Source organism: Panthera leo, chromosome C1, assembly GCF_018350215.1.
Source record: "Panthera leo isolate Ple1 chromosome C1, P.leo_Ple1_pat1.1, whole genome shotgun sequence".
Classification (NCBI taxonomy): Eukaryota; Metazoa; Chordata; class Mammalia; order Carnivora; family Felidae; genus Panthera; species Panthera leo.
In genome coordinates this window covers 183001932-183023005 of record NC_056686.1, presented here as the reverse complement: position 1 = coordinate 183023005, position 21074 = coordinate 183001932, and the positions used below count along the sequence as shown (strand labels likewise).

Below are 21074 nucleotides of genomic sequence, written 5' to 3'. Positions count from 1 at the left end.
AGATACTTAATATATTACATTCAAAAGTACAATTTGAGAGACCAATAACAAATTTTGAGTTACAGAACCAAAAAGGTCAAAGGATAAACAAGAACCCAATTGTTATTAACTTTGTGTCAAGAGATGGCATATATTATCTTAATTAGTCATCACAATGCTCTTACGTCATAGACATTATTATCCTCATTTTACACATGAGGAAATTAAAACATAGAGAGGTTAAAGGGCTTCCCTACAATCATTAAACTAGTAAATGATGTGGCCAAGATTCAAACCTAAGCAATTTAACTTAAGAACTTACCATTTTTCTTTTAGTGACTTAACATAATAAAAGTTTATTTCTCATTTATGCTGCAAGTCTAATACAGGTCATCAGGGAAGCTCTGCTCTTCATAGTCTCTCAGAGAATTAGGCATACAGGAGGTATACAGAAAATAGACACATATTTCCTCACTAATGAAAGCAGGAAAAGGAAATCTGACAAATCTCACATCAGCTCTTAAAACTTCCTCCAGGAAAGAACATAAGTCATTTCCTCTTTCATTTCATTGGTCATCACAAGTCATATGGCTATGCCAAACTTCAAAGGAGAGGGGAATTGCAATCTTACCATGTGCCAAAAAGGCTGAGAGCCAAAATATTTTGGAACAGAACTAATGACAATTGTAAAGGAAGTTAATGAATAAAGGTTTCAAAGACAAAGGGAATAACATTAGAATTGGAGAGAAGGTGGAACCCCCAAGAATGACCTCAATATTTTTGAGTTATGTGGAAATACTGTTGGGGTGCCTGGGTGGCCCAATCGGTTGAGCGTCCGACTTCAGCTCAGGTCGCGATCTCACCGTTGGTGGGTTCAAGCCCTGCGTCAGGCTCTGGGCTGATGGCTCAGAGCCTGGAGCCTGCTTCGGATTCTGTGTCTCCCTCTCTCTCTGCCCCTCCCCCATTCATGCTCTGTCTCTCTCTGTCTCAAAAATAAATGAACATTAAAAAATTAAAAAAAAAAAAAAAGAAATACTGTTATGACAAATGGTATGTGGGGAAAATGCACCAGAGGGAAAACAACTGTGCGTTGTCTAGAAAATACCCCCTGGGTTATCTGATTCTGATTTTATGGGTGTTACTTAACAACTCTGTAAACTGCAGATAACTGCAATGGAAAACAATTCTTGTCTATAGACTTGTAAATTCTGTCTTGTCCAGTAGAGGTTAAACTGACTTATCTCCCAGGGTGCCTGGATGGCTCAGTTAGTTAAGCATCCAAGTTTGGCTCAGGTCATGATTTCATGGTTTGTGGTTTCAAGCCCCACGTTAGGCTCAGTGCTGACAGCTCAGAGCTTGGAGCCTGCTTCGGATTCTGTGTCTCTCTCTCTCTCTGTTCCTCCCTTACTGATGCTCTGTCTTTTTCTCTCTCTCTCTCTCTCTCAAAAATAAAAAAATTTTTTTTTAATTAAAAAAAATCTGACTTATCTCTCTCATGGTAAAAAAAGGCTAGTTTTGCCTCCATTTGCACATTCATTTCAATATTCTTTATAAACGTGTCTGATATTTAGATTCTTCTTTAAATGGTTATAGCATCATCCTGGCTTCCTCATAATGAGTTAAACAAAATCTTCAACACTCTAACTTTTATATCTGCATGAGAGTCATGATTTTACCTTTTTAAAAATTCTTTTAACCAATTATTTTTATAATAAACTTTAATTTCCAAAACTGTTTTATAGAAAATTATGAAGATAGTACAGAATTCCTATATACCCCACATTCAATTTCATCTATTAACATCTTACATTAGAATGGTACATTTTTTTTTACAGTTAATGACTAATTACAGATACATTATTATTAACTGAAGTCCATACTTTATTCAATTCCTTTGTTTTCACCTAATGTCTCTTTTCTGTTCCAGGACCCCATCTAGAATACTACATTACACTTAATATCAAGTCTCCTTTGGCTACTCTTGGCTGTGATACTTTCTCAGACATCCTTGCTTTTGATGGCATTGATAGTTTTGAGGAAAACTAGTCAAGCATTTTGTAAATCTCCTTTGATTGGGATTTGACTGATATTTCTCTCATGATCACACTGGAGTTACAGGTTTTGAGAAGGAAGATTACAGAGGCAAAGTACCATTTTTATCACAGCATATAAAAAATACATACTATCAAGTGAACTTTCACTGCTGATGTTGACCTTGATCACTTGGTTAATATTCTCTAGGTCACTTCATTATAAAGTCACTTTTACCCTCCTTTCCATACTGTTCTCTTAATATCAGTATGGACTCATAGATATTGATATTATGGATTATAACTCAATACTACTTTATTTTCTTTTGCTGCTCAAACAGTTCTAGCTTGGCAACTGGGAGCCTTTCAGTTGGCTCCTGTGTCCCTTTGATATAATCCATCATTGTGGGTTTGTTTTTTTGTTGATGCTTTGGGATTTTTTTGCCACTTGCTTTTGTTGTTGTCATTGTGTTTTGTTTTGTTTTGTTCTGTTTTGTTTTGGGCACTTCCTTACTTTCTGGCACCACAGGATGCTTACAGGCCCCACTTGTATACCTCCTGCCCAGTCCTAGAACCACCCATCTCTCTAAGGAGCCCTGGTTCCTTTTATTGGAGAGTGGTATTAGAAACCAAGATCTGGGGATGCCTGGGTGGCTCAGTCAGTTAAGAGTCTGACTTCAGCTCAGGTCATGATCTCACACTCCGTGAGTTCGAGCCCCGCGTTGGGCTCTGTGCTGACAGCTCAGAGCCTGGAGCTGCTTCAGATTCTGTGTCTCCCCCTCTCTCTGCCCCTCCCCTGCTCATGCTCTGCTCTCTCTATCTCAAAAATAAATAAAAACACTGAAAAAAAACTTAAAAAAAAAAAAGAAACCAAGATCTGGCACTAGGTGTGCTTGTTCCTACCACATGTCATTGTTTCTAGGTACTCTCAGCTGTCAGAGTAAGGAGATACAAGTGCATAAATGAACCCACATGAATATATACATATCTATAAATATTACTAGATGTATCCTCTTTATCTACACTAAGCTAAACATGAGTTCATACTGAGGTCTCCAACCTTCATCCATTAGCCTCCTAATTATTTGAATTATTCTAGCTTTAAACACTCATTTCCAAAGTTATTTCGGTCAGCACCCTTTTTCATCACTCCCTTTGGTGAAGTTGTTTTACACATTTGTAATACAGTTAGATTGTTTTGTCACATTCTGCATTCAATCCTGAGGTCCCCTGACCTCTTAAATGATTTTTTTCACAAATTGAGGTTTATTCTTCGTGCTATAAATTTCTATAGGTTTTAACAAATGCACAGTATCGTGTGTCCACAATTACAGCATCGTACAAAATAGTTTCACCAGCCTGAAAAATCCCCTGTGCTTCACCTATTCAATCCTGAGCCCCTCCCTCCTAGAAACCATTGATAGTTTTACTGTCAATATAATTTTACCTTTTCCAGAATGTTGTATAATAGGAATCATACTGTATGTAGCCTTTTACCTACCAATATGCATTAAGGACTAATCCATGTCTTTTTGTGGCTTGATGGCTCACTTTTTATCATTGAACAATATTTCATTGTACACATATACCACAGTTTTTTTATCCATTCACCAGTTGGAGGACATGTTGGTTGACTCCAGTTTTTGGTGACTATTATTAAAACTACCATAAACATAATGAATGTTACCATAAACATTCACATGTAGGATTTTATGTAGACATAAGTTTTCAAATCAGTTTGGTAAATGCCCAGGAGTTTAATTGCTGGATTGCATAAGACCATTTTTAGCTTTGTAGGACACTGCCAGACTGTCTCCCACCGACAATGAATGAGAGTTACTGCTGTTCCACATCCTTGCCAGCAATTAGTATTGTCAGTTTTTTTTGGATTTTTGCCATTCTAAAAGATGTGTAGTGGCATCATATTGTTGCTTTAACTTGTAATTCCCTTACGACAAATGATTTCAAGCATATTCTCATATGCTAATTTGTCATCTGTATATCTTCTTTAGTGAAGTATCTGTTCAGCAATAGCTTTTTAGTATACATTATTTTCCTGGGCACTGAGTATCAGAGTCCACCCTTGATTTTCTCTTCACCCTAGTTTGGGGCAGTATCTAATATGCAGTTTGAATTGGCCTTCACTCCTACACGGTTAACAATTATTCTTCCTGTCCTCTAAGCTGCTTCAGCTGGTGATGATAATAATGATGATGATGTGTTATGACAATGATGATGTTAATATGTTTTGAGTGCTAGCTATATGCCAGATACTTTAAGTACAACACATGGATTATTTCATTTATTCTTCACAACAATCCTAAAAGGTAGATACTATCAGTATCCCTGTCCCATAAATTAGGAAACTGAGACTTAAGGAACGTTAAGAAATTTACCCCAATTCATAGTTAGTAAGCAATTTGAGCCACTATTTGAATCAGGAAGGTTGAGTCTAAAGTCTGTGATCTTAATTGTTATGGAAAATTCACACTACGTAGAAACTAAAAGATAAAAAGTTAGAAACAATTTCTATTTGTTCCCAGATCTTAAAATATTTCATTTCAGACACCAGACCAGTTATTTTTGAAAACTATTTTTAAAATCATCACTACCTATGAAACAGGAACGAAACAACCACTCATCTCCACAAACAATTAATGAATAGTCAAAAGAATGTATCTTAATGCTAGAAATGTATTGCTTACTGAGTCAGATGCAGAGAGGTACAGTCAGTGCCTCAAAGATGTCATGCTTAGCACAAAGGAAGGTTTCAACATTTCCAAGTCACAGCAATTATATGAACACAAGCAGCACAGACCTATGCCTACAAGGTTCCTCAGCTATAGCAACTAAAGCTGCTATACTGTTTGATACTAACTTAGCCATTTCTCCATTGTCCTCTGAAAAATCTTATACTAATTCTAGAAATTATAGAAACTAAGATACCTCAGGAAGCATCACTGGCAAAAGAATGACCCATCAATATCTCCCAGCCTCCTCACCATCAAACCCCTCTAGCCATGTGAGTTGGAGCTTTGACTTGAAGGGGAAATTGCGTCCCTTGTCAGACCCAAGAGGGTATCAGCACCTCATGGAAGTGAATGCTGCTGGGCTGGAAATCAGTATTAGGCTGTCTCAAATCCTCACTGAGGATTAGTCAGCCACTTCTGTGAAAGACGCACATGCTATGAAGAAGAAAGATTCTCTACCTTCCTCTGCTTAGAATTTTAGCACCACTTAACTGGACACTTCATACCCTCCCATCACCAGGGCTTTTTTTCCTTTTTAATCTCCTTCTAGAAAGTAATATTTTAAGTTTGGGCAAAAACTTCCTTGCATCCACAGAGTTCTTGAAAAGAGTGTCTTCTGACTATTTCTCTTTTTTATTTCATCCTTGACACTTAAAATCCCCCCTGAACTCATTCTCCATATTTATGGTCAGGAAGTAAGGTTCAGACTTCCTGGCTTTCTGTAAAATGGGATTGTGTACATGCAAATCCTGCTGCTCTATACTGCATTGTTGAAGCTGCCATGACTTTTCTTCACTGGATGATCCTTAAGATCAGCTTTAATCATGTGAATCATTATCATTTCCAAACATTAAAAAAAAAAGTTAGCAGTTTAGTTGGAGAATAAACTCCTCTCAGCTCCCAGTTTATTAATTACTTCAATCTCATTAAAAATATGGGATTGTTCTTACTTGAACTGCAAGCTAAGGAGTGCGGCCAAAACAAGAATTCAGGATCTCTGGAACTCTAAATGGTATTTTGGCTCCTTGGGAAGAGTTCCATGTCCTGACAATGTTTTCAACAAATGCTCCTTTCTCCAACTCTTACTTCCAACAAGACGCATCATGTTCCAGGAGATTTTAGGAGGAAACAACAAGCTGTGCTCAGCCACTGTGCTGCCCCTCCAACACGCTGGGTACTACACCAGGGCCTGTGGTTCACTTATAACAAGTGGTGCCTCCTGGAATTGTACAGCCATTGCATTACATCATGACCCTATCTGTACTGTAGAAGTGGGCAGAGGGCAAGAACAGCCCCTTTCATCTCTATCCCCTGCACCGAGTAAGTACTCAGTATTTTTAATTAATTGACTTAAGAAGTCAGCCTGAGACACACAGAGTTCTCATTTGATAAATCTGTTTCACAATAGTTCTTTCATGTGCTGAGAACATATGTCAACATAAAAATATAATACAAAAGCAAATAGGACATATGCATTTGCACAAAAATATAAATCAGATATTTTATTCGCTTTTCTCTTTTTCCTTATACCCCATTTCACAAGGTTCATAATTTGCTCTCAAATGCTTTAACATTATGAATGTGTGAATGACTTGAAGCTAAAGTGTTTCAGTTACCCTTAAACAGGGACTCACACTCCTGGGAAGGTTAGCTAACATTTAATCAGAAAGGCCACACCATCAGTGGCTACCACAAATACTTCCAATCTCTTTACATCTGGTTGTAAGCAGAGGCTTTACTAATTAGCATAATGAATGTTAGAAATGAATTTTCATAAGTAAAAACAATGTCTTATTATTTAGTGTAAGGGGTGTGAAGAATGGAATGTCACTGGCAAAATTTGTGATATTCAAGATATACGCATGGGCATGAAAATACTAGAGACACTCTCCATCCTTGCATGAAAAGGGCATAGGAACCTAGAAGACTCTTCACCTCCACCCTCCAAGATGGCACTGAAGACTGATCCCTGAACAATACTGTGTTCAGCCATAGGTTTGGAGGATTCTGGAGAGGAGTTAACTGAATCCTCCCCCTAAAACATTGTCTTTTTGCCTTGAGTAAATGTGTGGACAAAGCATTTCTTCCCTGATTTCTTGCAACTTCATCAACAAGTTGAACGAGTTGTCTAATAAATGTTTATCTAAAAGTCGTCTGTGTGTGTGATGGAATTTGGTCAAGTCTTACTTGCATTGTAACCTGGTTAGGTAGTGTAGTGGAGAAGCTACCCTTTGCCCGTCCCTAACTACCGGAGTTGCTATCTATCAAAAAGGACCTGGGCGTCTGGGTGGCTCATTTGGGTAAGCGTCCGACTCTTGGTTTCACTCAGGTCATGATCTCACAGTTTGTGGGATCAAGCCCCAAGTCAGGCTCTGTGCTTACACCTCACTCTAAATAAATAAATACATGAATACATAAACACATAAATAAACCTAATAGTCCTACATAACACACTGGCTTAGGTCACTTTGCAACACCCCTGCAAACTGGTTGCTGTTTGCTGCTTCTTATATTTCATTTGCACTTTATCCTAAGAAAGCTTTAACTATGAAGCAGTCTTTTCTACAGCTAAATATCACTGATGGAGAACATAATTAGCAACCTCATTAGGGTGTGGGATTATAACTTGGCAAAGTAATACTTGAAGAACCAAGTATGATTAAACATACATGAAAACCTCCCCAGTCTTCACAAGGCATTTTTTGCCTAGTAACCATAAGCGAACTTTGCCATCAGAAGGAAAGAGTGGGGCAGATCCATGAAGTCACACCACAGGGAAAGCTGTTCACTTCCTATATTTTATCCTAAAATGCACAGTTTCAGCTTTGCGCCCATCGTTTCACCTCAGTGTGTTTGAGCCTACATTGTTGAAGTCAAAGGACCTTTCCCAAACCAAAATCAAGAGGTCCAGGAAAAAAGAGAAAGGTTGTAATATCCCTTGGCTAATCAGAAAACCAAGTTGATTGTTCAGACAGTACCCTCTTCTTCAATATCACACTCCATGTGATAGCAAGGAAATGAATATAGCTTCAATATTCCCTGCAGCAGTCCCCAATGGTGCCACTCAAATTTATTTTTAATGAGGCCCCTACAGGGTCTGGTATTGGGAAATAGCCCTGGAACTGTTAGGATTTATGAAGTCGTAACACCTCTCTCCATTTTCTTCAAAAGCATAACTTTCCAGAGATTGCTATGCATGTAAGGAATGCATCCTAGGGGGGTCTGGAATGCTTCTCTGTGTGTTCTGGCAGGAACTCAGGGGCAGCAGATACTAGAGGCTGGGACAAAGGCACAGGCTATGTTACAGGTCATTGAGCAAATGCCCAATGTTTTACTGAAAACTACTCTTGACCTGTTGTCCCAATCAACATTATATTCCAAAAGTACTCAGATACCAGATTCAGGATATTCTGCATTCCATGCAAATTAAGTAGGATGCTAGAGAAAGAAGAGGAGGAAGAGGGGCATGGTTAAGAATAACAGAAATTCCCAAATTTTGCCTACCTAATACTCATGATGCCTGCAAACACTGGATGATCTTCAAAAGGCAAATAAAATATACTGTCATACAGTTCTAAATTGTATTTAAACTTTTATCACCTCTAAGAAAACCTGATTTTTTTCCCACTATTGTCAAAAATTTGATTTTTGGATATTCTCTCAAAAACTTCTCTTTTCCAAATTGCTAAATTATTATTAATAAGATCACTGAATCAATATCACAAATATGTGTTCTTGGGGCTTTCAAATAAGATGCATTGTACCTAAGATATCAACATTCTGGATTATGATTTATTTTACAGTGTGTACAAATTTAGTTTGTTTTAAATGAACACCATGTCCATTAATTTTACATCAAAATGTAAAGCTTTTATTTCTGGGTAGTTTTTATTCTAGCCTCTCTTACAGTTTTGCAGACCAACAATAAAGACATAAAGGTACTAAGTTACTGGACTTAGAAGTAAATACCAAGTGTAATACATATTACATTGAACACAAAGCTATTTACTTCTCTAGTGATTTACTGTAGGATATTTGAGTTGGCAAAAAAGATTTAGAAATTAACTCTGAATTAAGCTGGAATTCAAGTTTAAGATAATTTAAGGGGATTTTTCCAGGTGGCTAAAAAGAAAAATAAGGTTCAATATCTGAGATCTATTGAAACAAAGAAATGAAGAGTGTTTCCAAGTAATTGCCATCAAGTAGAGAAGAGAGAGACATGTAGTGAGAAACAGAATAAAGTAAGTTATGAGGTAAGATTATTAAAAAAAAAAAAAACCAAAGGGCAAGACAAAGAATAGGGGTGGGATAGAGGGAGGGCTTGGGAAAGGCCTTTGGACAAGGGGAATGACAAGTGAAGCTGACATTTGTTGAGAGCCCTCTAACTACTGCCCATGTAAGATGGACAAGGTGGTCCACTTGAATCTTGAAACAGTCCTCTGAGTATGATACAGCTGTACATAGAATGAAGGTGAGGATTACAGAATGTAAATGCTTAGGTGTCTTCAGCTAAAGATCATGCAGCTAGGGAAGAACAGAACAGAATAGAACCCGAATGTGAATGGTTCCAAAGTTCATGTCCTTTTGACTAAAAACTTGCTTTCCTGAGAAGATTTACTAATCACTTTCTATACATTAACACACTAACCCAATTTAATCCTCACCTAAAGCCCTGTGCAATAGGCATTGTTAACGCCCCTTTTACAAATGAAGACCTGACCAACACTCTATACTTTGGGTAAGGACCCGGATTCAAACACAGGTCTGTTTCTCTTTGACTTGAATATGAGCTTGAAAACTACTAGAACTACAGGAGGTGGAGATGGAAGGAAGGGTAAAAAAAGAGCTCCCTTCTCATTTCCCCATACCAATGCCTGGAGGTCTCAGTATGTGCAAAGACGGAATTGAAGATCTACTTGATTTTCCATTTTCCCAAAGAATATTTACTACATCATATGACCCTTATCAAAGGGCAGACAGTATAAACTTTATAAGCTGACTGCTACCAGCATAACTTTTCCCTAGAGAACTCCACTCTCCAAAATTCCAGGCCACCATCCAAAATTCCAAATATCCTCTCAGAGAGGCAACTCTGAGGTAAACAGATCCCATCCTCAGAGAGTAAGTGAGGAGCCTCTGGCCATGACTCAGGAGATGAGGCACTGCCTTGATTCATCTCTGTAAAGCCTGCTCATGGGGCTTCCCCAGGGCCATGAGTAGGAAGTGGGCCAGGAAGGAATCAACAACTGCCACCCACAGATGTACATGTAAGTGCTTTGAGCAGAGTGACCGGGGACACCTAGGGAAGATTCTCAGAACACAGAGCCAGGCCTCTATATTGGAGCAAACCTCAGCGCTTCCAGGCACAAAATTTTCACTGCCCACTGCTGTTCCTTGGCAAAAAAGAACTCAGGAATGAGCTTTTAATAACATTCTTTCAAGCCAGAATGGGTGACAAAGGTTTTTTTCAGCTATATATGGAAACATGTCCCGGCTCTGCCAAGTACCTAAAGGAGACTCTCTAATTCTTCTCTGACGTATGAATCATGATCTAAACAGCAAATTCCAAGCTCAAAACAGCTTCCAAGGGAAGAAAAGGGAGATCACTTATCCAAATGTGTGCATACCTTCTGGAATAGAAGCAGTGGGAAACTGAATGCCACATTAATCCTCGAAGATTAAATCTGCCATGAGAGGAATAGCAAAAATCTCATGTTTGGCCTTTTTTTTTTTTTTTTTTTTTTTTTTTTTTTAACGTTTATTTATTTTTGAGACAGAGAGAGACAACGCATGAATGGGGGAGGGGCAGAGAGAGAGGGAGACACAGAATCGGAAGCAGCCTCCAGGCTCTGAGCCATCAGCCCAGAGCCCGACGCGGGGCTCGAACTCACGGACCGCGAGATCGTGACCTGAGTTAAGTCGGACGCTTAACCGACTGAGCCACCCAGGCGCCCCTGTTTGGCCTTTTTTTAAATGACTACACTTTCCTATAACTTTACAGACCTTTAAATGACCACCATCTTCACTCTTGAAACAAAGAGGTCAAGTATTTTTCCACACTGAGATAAATTGTTAAGATAGTTATAAGTGATCTTTCATTCAACAAAGTGTAGCACATTTTACATAAATTTTCTCTTTAAACCTAATTGTTTGTCTAAATGTAATGGGGTATAGAAAGAAAGAAAAACACATGTTTCAGAAAAGAGTATCACCTCTTCTACACTGCAAACATAGAGGTTTTTTTTAAAAGAATTATGATATTTAATGTCAGTAGATGAAGACTGATCAAGAAATGCTTGTTCCCTTTACTAATCAAGTTTAAGGTATTTAATTAACATTCATGTTTTAGCTGGCTTGGTAAGAAGATATGCTAGAAAGTATGGCTATTTCGAGCAGTTAAATGAGGAACTGGTAACCTTGAGCCCAAGGAAAAGAACATTTAAGAATAAATTTCTTCTGAGGTATGGAAGAGAAAGTGGACTTGTTACAAATAGCTCCAGAAGCAGAGACAGGATTACTAGATAGAGGTTGGGAGCAAGGCAGTTTTGGCATCAGTATAAGGAAGGACTTCTGAATTACTTTAGCTGTTCAAAGAAAGAATTGGTCATTCATTCTCCATTGCTCGAAATATTTAAGCAAAAGTTGATAAGTATCTGTCAGAGAGTCTTTAATATATTTAGCAATAAAGAATAAACTCCTATTGCAATTTTGGTCAGCTCTAATATTTCAGGTGTTCTTTCTTGTCTCCAAATGGATGTCTCTTGGGTTGCTCAAATTCTCAATCCAAAACTGAATCATCATTTTCTCTCCTAAGCGCATGCCTATTTTTGCTATCTCAGTAAATGGCACCATCATTCATCTATTGAACTAGCCCCAAACCTAAGCTACATCCTATGCACATCCCTCTTCCTCATCCCAAACATGTCATCACTCCCCAAGCTCTATCCATTCTCCCTCCCAAACATCTCTTACATCAATGATAGGTTAAAACAGAGAGTCAAACCATAAGAGACTCTTAAAAACTGAGAATAAACTGAGGGCTAATGGGAAGTGTGGGGGGGGGGAGGGGGAAGGTGGGTGATGGGCATTGAGGAGGGCACCTGTTGGGAGGAGCACTGGGTGTGGTATGGAAACCAATTTGACAATACGTTTCATATTAAAAAATAATAATAATAATAAAATAAATAAATAAAAATAAAACAGATGATCCTCTTGTACGAGAGCAGTGACTCTCGTCCTTAGTTGCTCATTAGACTCATTTAGAGAGCTTTTAAAAATGTAATATGATTTTATTTTTTGTGTAATATGATTTTATTTTTTTAATGTAATATGATTTTAATTTGCCCAGACTGTACCCCAGAGCAATTAAATCAAAGTCACTGTGGGATTGACCAGGCATTAGTATTTTTTAAAACCTCAGGTGATTCCAATATGCAGCCAGAACTAAGAACCACTGATAAAGAGGCAAGGAGGCCAGACAGGAAGGTATTAAAGTAATTGAACTATGAAATGATAGTCTAGGGAAGTTGCAATTGGGATGGCAATCTGAAAAAAATATTTTGAGGTAACTGAAAGAGACATTGGAGAATGGTGCCAACCTCTCATGGCAAAACTCCAGTTCTTTTTACCCCATGCAATGGCCAGCAATATAACCCACCAACCAATCATCTCACAGAGGGGACCAGGCAAAGATGTGTGGGTGGATTAGCTCAAATGTTGTACTAGCCCTTAAAATAACCCACAGTGAGCCAGATAAATTATCTACAGATGTACCAAAAAAAAAAAAGAAAGAAAAAAGAGAAAAGAAAAGAAAGAAAAGAAGGAAAAGAAAAGAAATAGAGCATTTGTAAAAGGAGATTCAAAAATGCTTTCAAAGTCACCAAAGACACCTTAAAAATTAGATTCTGAAAATGTTTTAGGTACCTAGAAAGCAAGGAAATGTATCCATCAAAACCATTCTAATAGCTAATATTCACATATCCAATGTTTGCAAATAGAATTAACTATGGTTTTGAATGTTAACCAAATATTACTTTTGAGATTGACCTTTATTATTATGTGCCACAAAAGCAAAATTTTTTATTAACAAAATTTCTCCAAATTCTATAACTTGGAAAATTTATGGTACTATCATATGCATTTAATTCAAAGATAAAATCACTGTCAGACTAAATAGACCTTACCATTCCTAGAAACAGCCCTGATTTACCACAGCAATTTCCTCAAGAAGGGGGTGGGAGTAGACAGCCACTAAACTCCTACACTTGTCTGTCAGCCCGTGATGTTCTCATCTCAGTGCAAGAAACCCAAGATTTGGCCATGAAATGAATTAAAATTAAATAATATAGGGACTCTACTCTGGCTCCCTGGACCTTCTCAGCATATTGCCAAGAATAAACCCAAAGAGAATGTACAACTATTCACAAAGTAAGATGTGGCTATCTTTTTCTAAACTTTCTAACACAAGAGAAATGAAATAAAACCATCTTAGAATGACTTTTTAAACACTACAAGAAGGATATAAATATATTGGTAAAACCATGAAGAAAAACCAGAATAAAAAACCCCAAATTCAGGCAGGTGAATACCTCTAGGGTGGAGAGAAAAAGGGAAGGGACTGGGGAGGAGCACACACAGAGCTTCAAAAGAAATGGTAATGTCCTCTTTCTTAAACTGACTTTGTGATAGTAACACAGATGTTCATTTTATTGTTATTCTTTACACCTTCTATATATCCAATGAATATTACTTTGTAATTACCTAATAATTAAGACCATTTTTTAAATTTTTAATGGAGTAGAAAGGAAGATGTGTAGATTTCTGCCCCAATTCTGCCATTGTGTGACCTTTAGCCAGACATTTCCGGGATTAGTAAAATACAGTCATGGGACTAGAGCAACAGTCACCAAACTATGGCTCACCACCTGCTTTGATAAATAAAGATTTATTGGAACATAACTAAGCCCATTTGTCTGCGTATTGTCTGTAGTTGCTTTTGCATTAATACAGTAGCTAACATTAAGTACTTGCAATAGCGACCGTACAGCCTGTAAATCCTAAAATATTTGCTATCTGGTCCTTTAAGGAAAGACCCCCAAACATGAATTCTCCTAACTAACATAGACTGATACTAAGAAAAAAATAGTTTCAAAACATGCTAACATCAGTTGGCCCACTAATTAACGAAAATTTCTTTGGAGTCCTTCTCATAAATGATTTGTTTAGATTAACTGCCCCACAGACTGTAAAATCTCATAAACCGTATCTACAGGTTTTTGACACAAATTTTGTACAAAATACAGTTTCCTCTAGATCAATAGTAACACAACAGCAGCATCAGCAATCTCCTTCCCTGGATGCTAAGGTCTGTCTCTAAAACTAAATCTCATAACTGAAATCCTGTTTGAGAAATCTCAGAACCTAAAACACCCACTCTTGCAAAGAGTCTTGGCTTACTTAGAATCAGAGAGGTTCAATCCCAGGAGTCAATCCCATGTTTCCCCATACGCTGGTCCAAGGAATATCTCATGGAGACTTTCAGTCTCTTAGCACACACATGCATGCACATAGAAAAGCCTAGCATTTGCCATTTTTAAATGACAAAGGTAGTACGTCCATTCTGCTTTTCATTCCAGTAAGTTCATTTTTATATTTGTGCAAATAGTCCTTCAGCCTATAAAACTATCGGAGAACTGCCTCTGCCAGAGACAAAAAGGAGGGAAAGATTGTCTACCAAACTTTATTCCTCTATAAACTTAACTCCTTGTTTTCTTCCAAGCCCTCCTGTGATGCCAGTGATGCAACATTGCATTCACACATGGGACTGACAGCTGTCAACCCCAAACTTGCCATGCTGTCTAATGTCCAAGAAACACTGATGTCATCACCCCATCCTTGGATGATCAAGTGGCATGAATGACCAGAAATCATTTTGAATGTCTAACTTCCAAGTATGCAAAACCCTTGAAGCTAATCAAAACTAATACATTGTTTGGAACTATCCATTTCAGGATCTGTAGATCCTTAAGAGTATGAGATCCAAAGTTCTCTTTCTTGGTTGTACCAGGATATCTAGATACCAGGCCTACAAAAACAAAGTGATAATAAAGAAAATGGGGCTACTTAGTAGACCACAGTAGTCTCTTGAGCCACAGACTGGAGGCTGTCCTTATTTAACACACAGTGCTTCTGTTGCAGTGTTTCAGTTGAAAGCAATAAATCTCCTTTGTTTTCCTCTAAAAAGAGATATTTATAAGGATTCATCTGATTTCTTTTATAGCCTGAATTATCACGTTCTCAGATCAAAGTTACTTGATGAGAAATGCTTAACTTAGAAAATTATTTTTGGTATATAGGTCTTAGGGGGATTTTGAATTTTGCCAAGAAAGAATACATGGAGTTGAAATCATAAAACCTGGACTCTAGTTTCCTATATAATCAGTCTCCTTGGACAAAGCCATAACCTCTCAAGACATGCCTCTGAAGTAAAGTTCTTGGAATAAGTGGATCCAAAGATAAATTCCATCCCCCTCCTCCTCAACAGATGACCTTGCCCCCTAATCTAAAGAGGTCGAAGCTAAGAAAGGATTTCCTCTACTCCTCTACCTCGAATTGCTCTTAAGATTCACCCAGTAGGTCTTTGTTTCTCTCTCTAAATTGTAAGTATCCTTCTTTCTTATCACAGGTAAATTTTCCACCCTAACTCTCAATTTCATCCCCTTCTGCCTCTTCTGGAATACTGCTATTGCTTTAACACAACCCATAATTTTCCACTTCCATGTCTCTGCTCATATGGATTGCCAATCCATTCATCGGAAAATCTTATTCAAGATCCAGCACAACACCACTGCCTGCTTTTTGCCTTTTCTAAATCTTAACTAGGAGGAATCCCTTTGTCTTATGCAACTCATAAACTTTTATTTTATTCATTTATTAGTATGAATGAATTGTATATTTGCCTTATCCTTTCTGTTAGATTATAAACTTATTTCTTACTCAACTTTGTATACCTTATAACATCTCACACATAATAAGTATTCAACCTGTACTGACTGAATAATGATGAGTAAAATAGATTTAAAGTCTCCTCATGTACACTTTATAGATTCTGATTAGTAAAAGCTTAATTACTACTGTCTGTAGTTCCTACCAGGAATGGCATACTCTTTAGAAACATGTACCTTCATTATTGGGTAAATTACCTTCCAGTCACAGATTCAACCCCCAAAGACATCACATCTGAATGTGTATGTACCTAATCCATTTTTCTGTTTCTCTAGTTTAGAGAATGTTTTTTCAAAATCCCAGCAGATAAAGTGGAGTAAAAGAGAGGCTGGCAATACAGAGCTTTAAAAAAAAAGAATGTTTATAATCTTTGGAGAAAAATCATTGTAGATGTGAAAACTTTGAATGTAGTGACAGGATATCCACTTCAATCAACTTTCTCTTGCACCTTCAAACAGTCATTCTCCAGCCTTTAGGTTTTACTGGTTGTTGGAAATTAAATATTTCTCTTGTTTTGAAAAAAGTTATCTATGGCAACCCTTTTACTTTGTAAGCAACCAATAAATATTAGTTTGGTGAGACATAAAAACTTACCAATAAGAGCACAGAAGACTAAGAGGTAGTAATAAAAACTAAAATGAGACACCAATTGCTCAATTTATCTTGCCCAGATTCTTCAGAGATTTCGTATCAAAGCTAAGTCAGACAATGATCCCAAAGTCCAAGGACTGTTTGTTCTTGCACATACTCATGAGAGCCACAGCATCTTGTGCACTAAAATATTTCTGAATATTTGTACTCTTGGACAATGTATTCATATGAATAACACTAAATTGCCAAACCATTCATTTTTCTCATTTTTTTAAATTTCTCCAAATAAGATTTACTTCATTTCCTCCAGGGGTCCATTCCATTTCATGTTAATCAGTATTTGCCTTACTCTTCTTATGAAAGCAGTCTTGATCTTTAGCTACATTTCACTTAAACTTATAATTTAATCTGTCCTACTTACTACATTCTAAAACATTTCCTCTGCAAAGTCAGCAAACTCTTTTGCATTTATTTATTCACTTAGTGCATATGTATTGACCACTTACTATATGCCATTCACTACTCTAGGTGTAAGAAATATGGCAATGATCAAAACACAATTCTTGCTCTCAGTAAGCTTACATTTTAGTGGGGGATACAGATAACAGACATGTATATCAGGAAGTGTTTGGTGCCATAAAGAAAAATGAAGCAGGGTAAGAAATTAGAAAGGGCTAGTTTTGGCAGCATGATAAAGAGTAAACTGGGAAGCAAACCTTACAAAAACCTAGAAGAACATTCCTGGTATAGGGGCTCCTGGAAGGTTAAGCATCTGCCTTTGGCTTGGGTCATGATCTCACAGTTCATGAGTTCAAGACTGTCTGTGCAAAACCTGCTTCAGATCCTCTGCCTCCCCTTTCTCTCTGCCCCTCCCCTACTTGTGTCCTCTCTCTCTCTCTCTCTCTCTCTCTCTCTCAAAAGTAAATAAATTTAAAAAAAAAAAAAAAGAACATTTTTGGGAGTAAGTACTTAAGTGCCAAGAGCCTGAGGCAGAAGCTTGCTTGGTCTGTCAAGGAATAGCAATAATCAGGAAAATACAGCTCATCAGATTACACCAGCTAAAGATTTCACTTAATTAACGTTCATAAGCTTTCAACTATTTTTTATTTTATTTTTTTAATACGAAATTTATTGTCAAATTGGTTTCCATACAACACCAGTGCTCATCCCAAAAGGTGCCCTCCTCAATACCCATCACACACCCTCCCCTCCCTCCCACCCTCCATCAACCCTCAGTTTGTTCTGTTTTTAAGTCGACTATTTTTTAAATGACTTTCCCAGTAGAAATGGTCATATGACATGAAAAATAATCTAAACTACACTATGCTCAAAAATTAGTTATTGCTTAGTACTATCAGGCATTCAAGTAGTTCCAGATGGACAAAACCAGATCCTGGATTTAGACCATCTTAGATGTGACTTATGACTTTGTGAGATAATAATTCAGTTCCTCCAAAGTCCTGTTCTTATTCTTATCAAAGTAAATAAAATGAAGACCTAAATGTATATAAATTACTAGATAAATTTCTAAGAATTCTTCATCATACTTATCACTACTAACTTTATACTTATTTATGTATTGTCTTTTTCCTCCAGAATGTAAGCTCCATGAAAGCAGAGGATCTGTTTTGTTCAATATGCTATCCCTGGTGCCTAGAAAAAGTACCTGGGTTGTTTATTAGGCACTCAATAAATATTTGTTGAAATAATAAATAATTCTTAAAGGAATCAAATGAAGGCTAAAATTACTAATGTGATAACCAGGACACATAAATCACATTTAAAATAAGAAGCATGTCAGGGAGCTAGAGATCTACCAGTATGAATCCCATGGTGCAACATAGTGGATAGAGTTCATGAGAAGAACCAGGGAAGCCATGATAGCAAAGTATAGTGGGAAGGACATCCAAGTTAGGTGATGTAGGTCCTACCATAGACTTCTCACTCATCAGGTTCTGGCTTGAATGCTTCAGTAGTTAGCACTCTATTAACTACACTAGAAAAGACAAAATAAAATATATAATGAGTTCAATTTTGAACAGATTAAGTCTGTGATGGCTACAGAACATCAAGTATAAGGAAAAATATGTTGGTCTCATAACATGTAATTAGTACTAGAAGCTATGGGGGGGGGGGGTGAGATGTGCTTTCTTCAAAAGCAAGTGAATTTAAATTTTTCAAAATTCAAATTGTTATATGAAATCTCTCAATTTTTGTAAGTCAACAACTCATTAAAAATGCTTTTGAAATTCTGTTCAGGCCAAGAAAGCACAAAAGCATACTGGATTTGTGAGTAGGACATCAGTTCATAATCTCTGAGAAGAGAAAGAGAGAAGAAAATAAATTGGGAACAGAAAACAAGGGAATAATTTAAAGAGCAGTTGAAGAAATTAGGTACAGGGTCAAAGAGAAGAGTCAGAAAATTAGGAAGAGACTCAAAAGAAAACAGGGTATCAATGCATTCAAGGGAAGAGAGAATTTTTTAAAGGGAATAATTAACAGTTTTTAATATTAGAAGACATCAAATAAAAACAAGACCAAAGAATCCTGTAGATTTGGCAAAAAAAAAGTTCACTGGAGATGTTTATTGATGCAATTTTACCAAAGTAGTAGAAGCCAAATCTTGATTTCAGTAGAGACTCTGTTTTGCTCAACATTATTCTCAGTGCCTAGAAAACAGTACCTGTGCTATGCACTATACACTCAATAAATACTGAAGGGCAAATAGGAAAGTGACCAAAAGGAGACAGAAACATGCTGTGTTATTTTGGTAAAAGAGAGGATATGTTGGTGTGGGGATGACTATAATAAAACTTGTAATATTTTTGTGAGTCCACAAGGGATGACAGGCACTGTGCTAAACAGTATGTACAATTTCATGAAGTAGGTACTATTGTTATCCTTCTGTTACAGTTGAGGAAACCGAGGCTGAGAGGGGTAAATGTGACCAATTTATAAGTGCCAGAGCTCAGATTTAAGCCCAGGATGTTTGAATATAGAGCAAGGAAACACACACACACACACACACACACACACACACACACACCTTATTTTAATAAATTATAGATATATGGGAAGTGTTCTACAAGAACATGAAGCAGGATGAGAGCACAATGTTAGGGACGAACAGGTACTTCTCAGATGGAAGAAGGGAAAACATGAGGGTTCTCGGAGTGATGCCAAGACCAGCCTCGCTGTACATTTTATAAATGGACTAGAAGAGACTGAGTAATCTGATGTTTCAAATTTTGCAAATGACACAGTAAGCATCTCTGGGGTGTGAAATGCCAACCTGACAAAAATAAAACAAAGTATACTTAGAGAGTGACGAACTATAAGTTCACAGGGCCCAAGAATGGGATCTGGCAACTCCAAGCAGCAGGTAGACATCTCTCCAATTTCTATTTCAGTATTGCTTCCTGGTTTCAGTGTGTCTACAGTTCTCTGACCTATTGAGGCCCTTGAGCCTGGTAACCTAGCCCATGGCAAAGTGAAGGCTAAAGGTCCCACAGACCCACAAGCCAGCCAAGAACAGAAATTCTACTTATCAAAGGCTTGGGATTCAGAGTAGGATATCAATCCCTGTGGGGTAGAAAGAACCCAGCAAGGCCTATTTCCAAGGGAGCAAATGCCAGAACACTGCCGCTAAACTGTACCTCCTCACAGTGGATAGAAGCTTTTTCAGCTAAAGCGCCTGACTGCTCCGCAGAGAGGGTAAACCTGTTGAACTCACTGCTAGAACATAAGGCACAAACCAAAAATATAAACATGTGTAAGAGGTTCTTAAGTGAATCTAAACGAGTTTTAAGGCAAACTAGGGCCACTTCCAAGATGACAAAGATCAGCTTCAACTCCCATGACATGTTTTGGAAGGCAACATTGTATATGCAGCACCAGAACTGAAGGAACTAAAGATCTGAAGTGTATGGAACTTCTCATAGAAAATATTCAGTAGCTAGCAAATCTCAGAGTAACAAATTTGCCTCTTACTACTTTTTAACTCATAATACACATTCACCTGACATCCAGAAACCAATAATCCTCAAGTTTTAGGTCTTTCAACAAGTAATCACAGTATTAAAAAAAAAAGTGTTTCAGAAACAAATATATATCTCAATTGAGTTTAAGCCAAAATTAATGATATTTTTGTTTCTTTTTATCTCATTCAACCCATATGCAAAAAAAGAAAAATATAGGAGGTATTTTTATTATCTCCATATTACAGATTAGAAAACTGAGGCTTCAAGAAGTTGTGTGACTGAGGCAAGACCACATGGCTGTTAGTTGGTGGAGCAGGTACTCAAACTCTGGACAATTAGACACCAGAAACCACAATCTGAACCACAAACTCACAACAGCACCGCCATTCTTCTCTACAAAAATAAAACTTCATTATAATGTATGTCCTTACATGTTCATCTGCAAATCCATACATGTCAAATCAAATCCTCTAATCCAACACAGCTACATACTGCACATAAGACAGTTAGCCAAAAACAAGAGCATCATAATCCTGTTTCCAAAAGTGTTATGAAAATGATCAAGTATTCATCATAGTTTGATCAGAAAGTATTAAAAGCAATATACAGTTTCCAAATAAAAATGGCATAACTGTATTAAATCCCAAACCTTAAATTTAGGGATTTTTATCTTCTTTCCAGCTGCTCTCAAATACAGGGGGGTGGTTTCAAGACAGAAGAGCACTGATGGGGAGTCATCA

The 21074-nt window shown here is 37.3% G+C and overlaps 1 protein-coding gene across 2 annotated transcripts in view; it reads right to left on the bottom strand.

The window, feature by feature from the left end:
* Positions 1-21074, bottom strand: part of PLCL1 (phospholipase C like 1 (inactive)) — a 345162-nt gene that overhangs the window by 231378 nt on the left and 92710 nt on the right. The gene's annotated exons all lie outside the window — the stretch shown is intronic.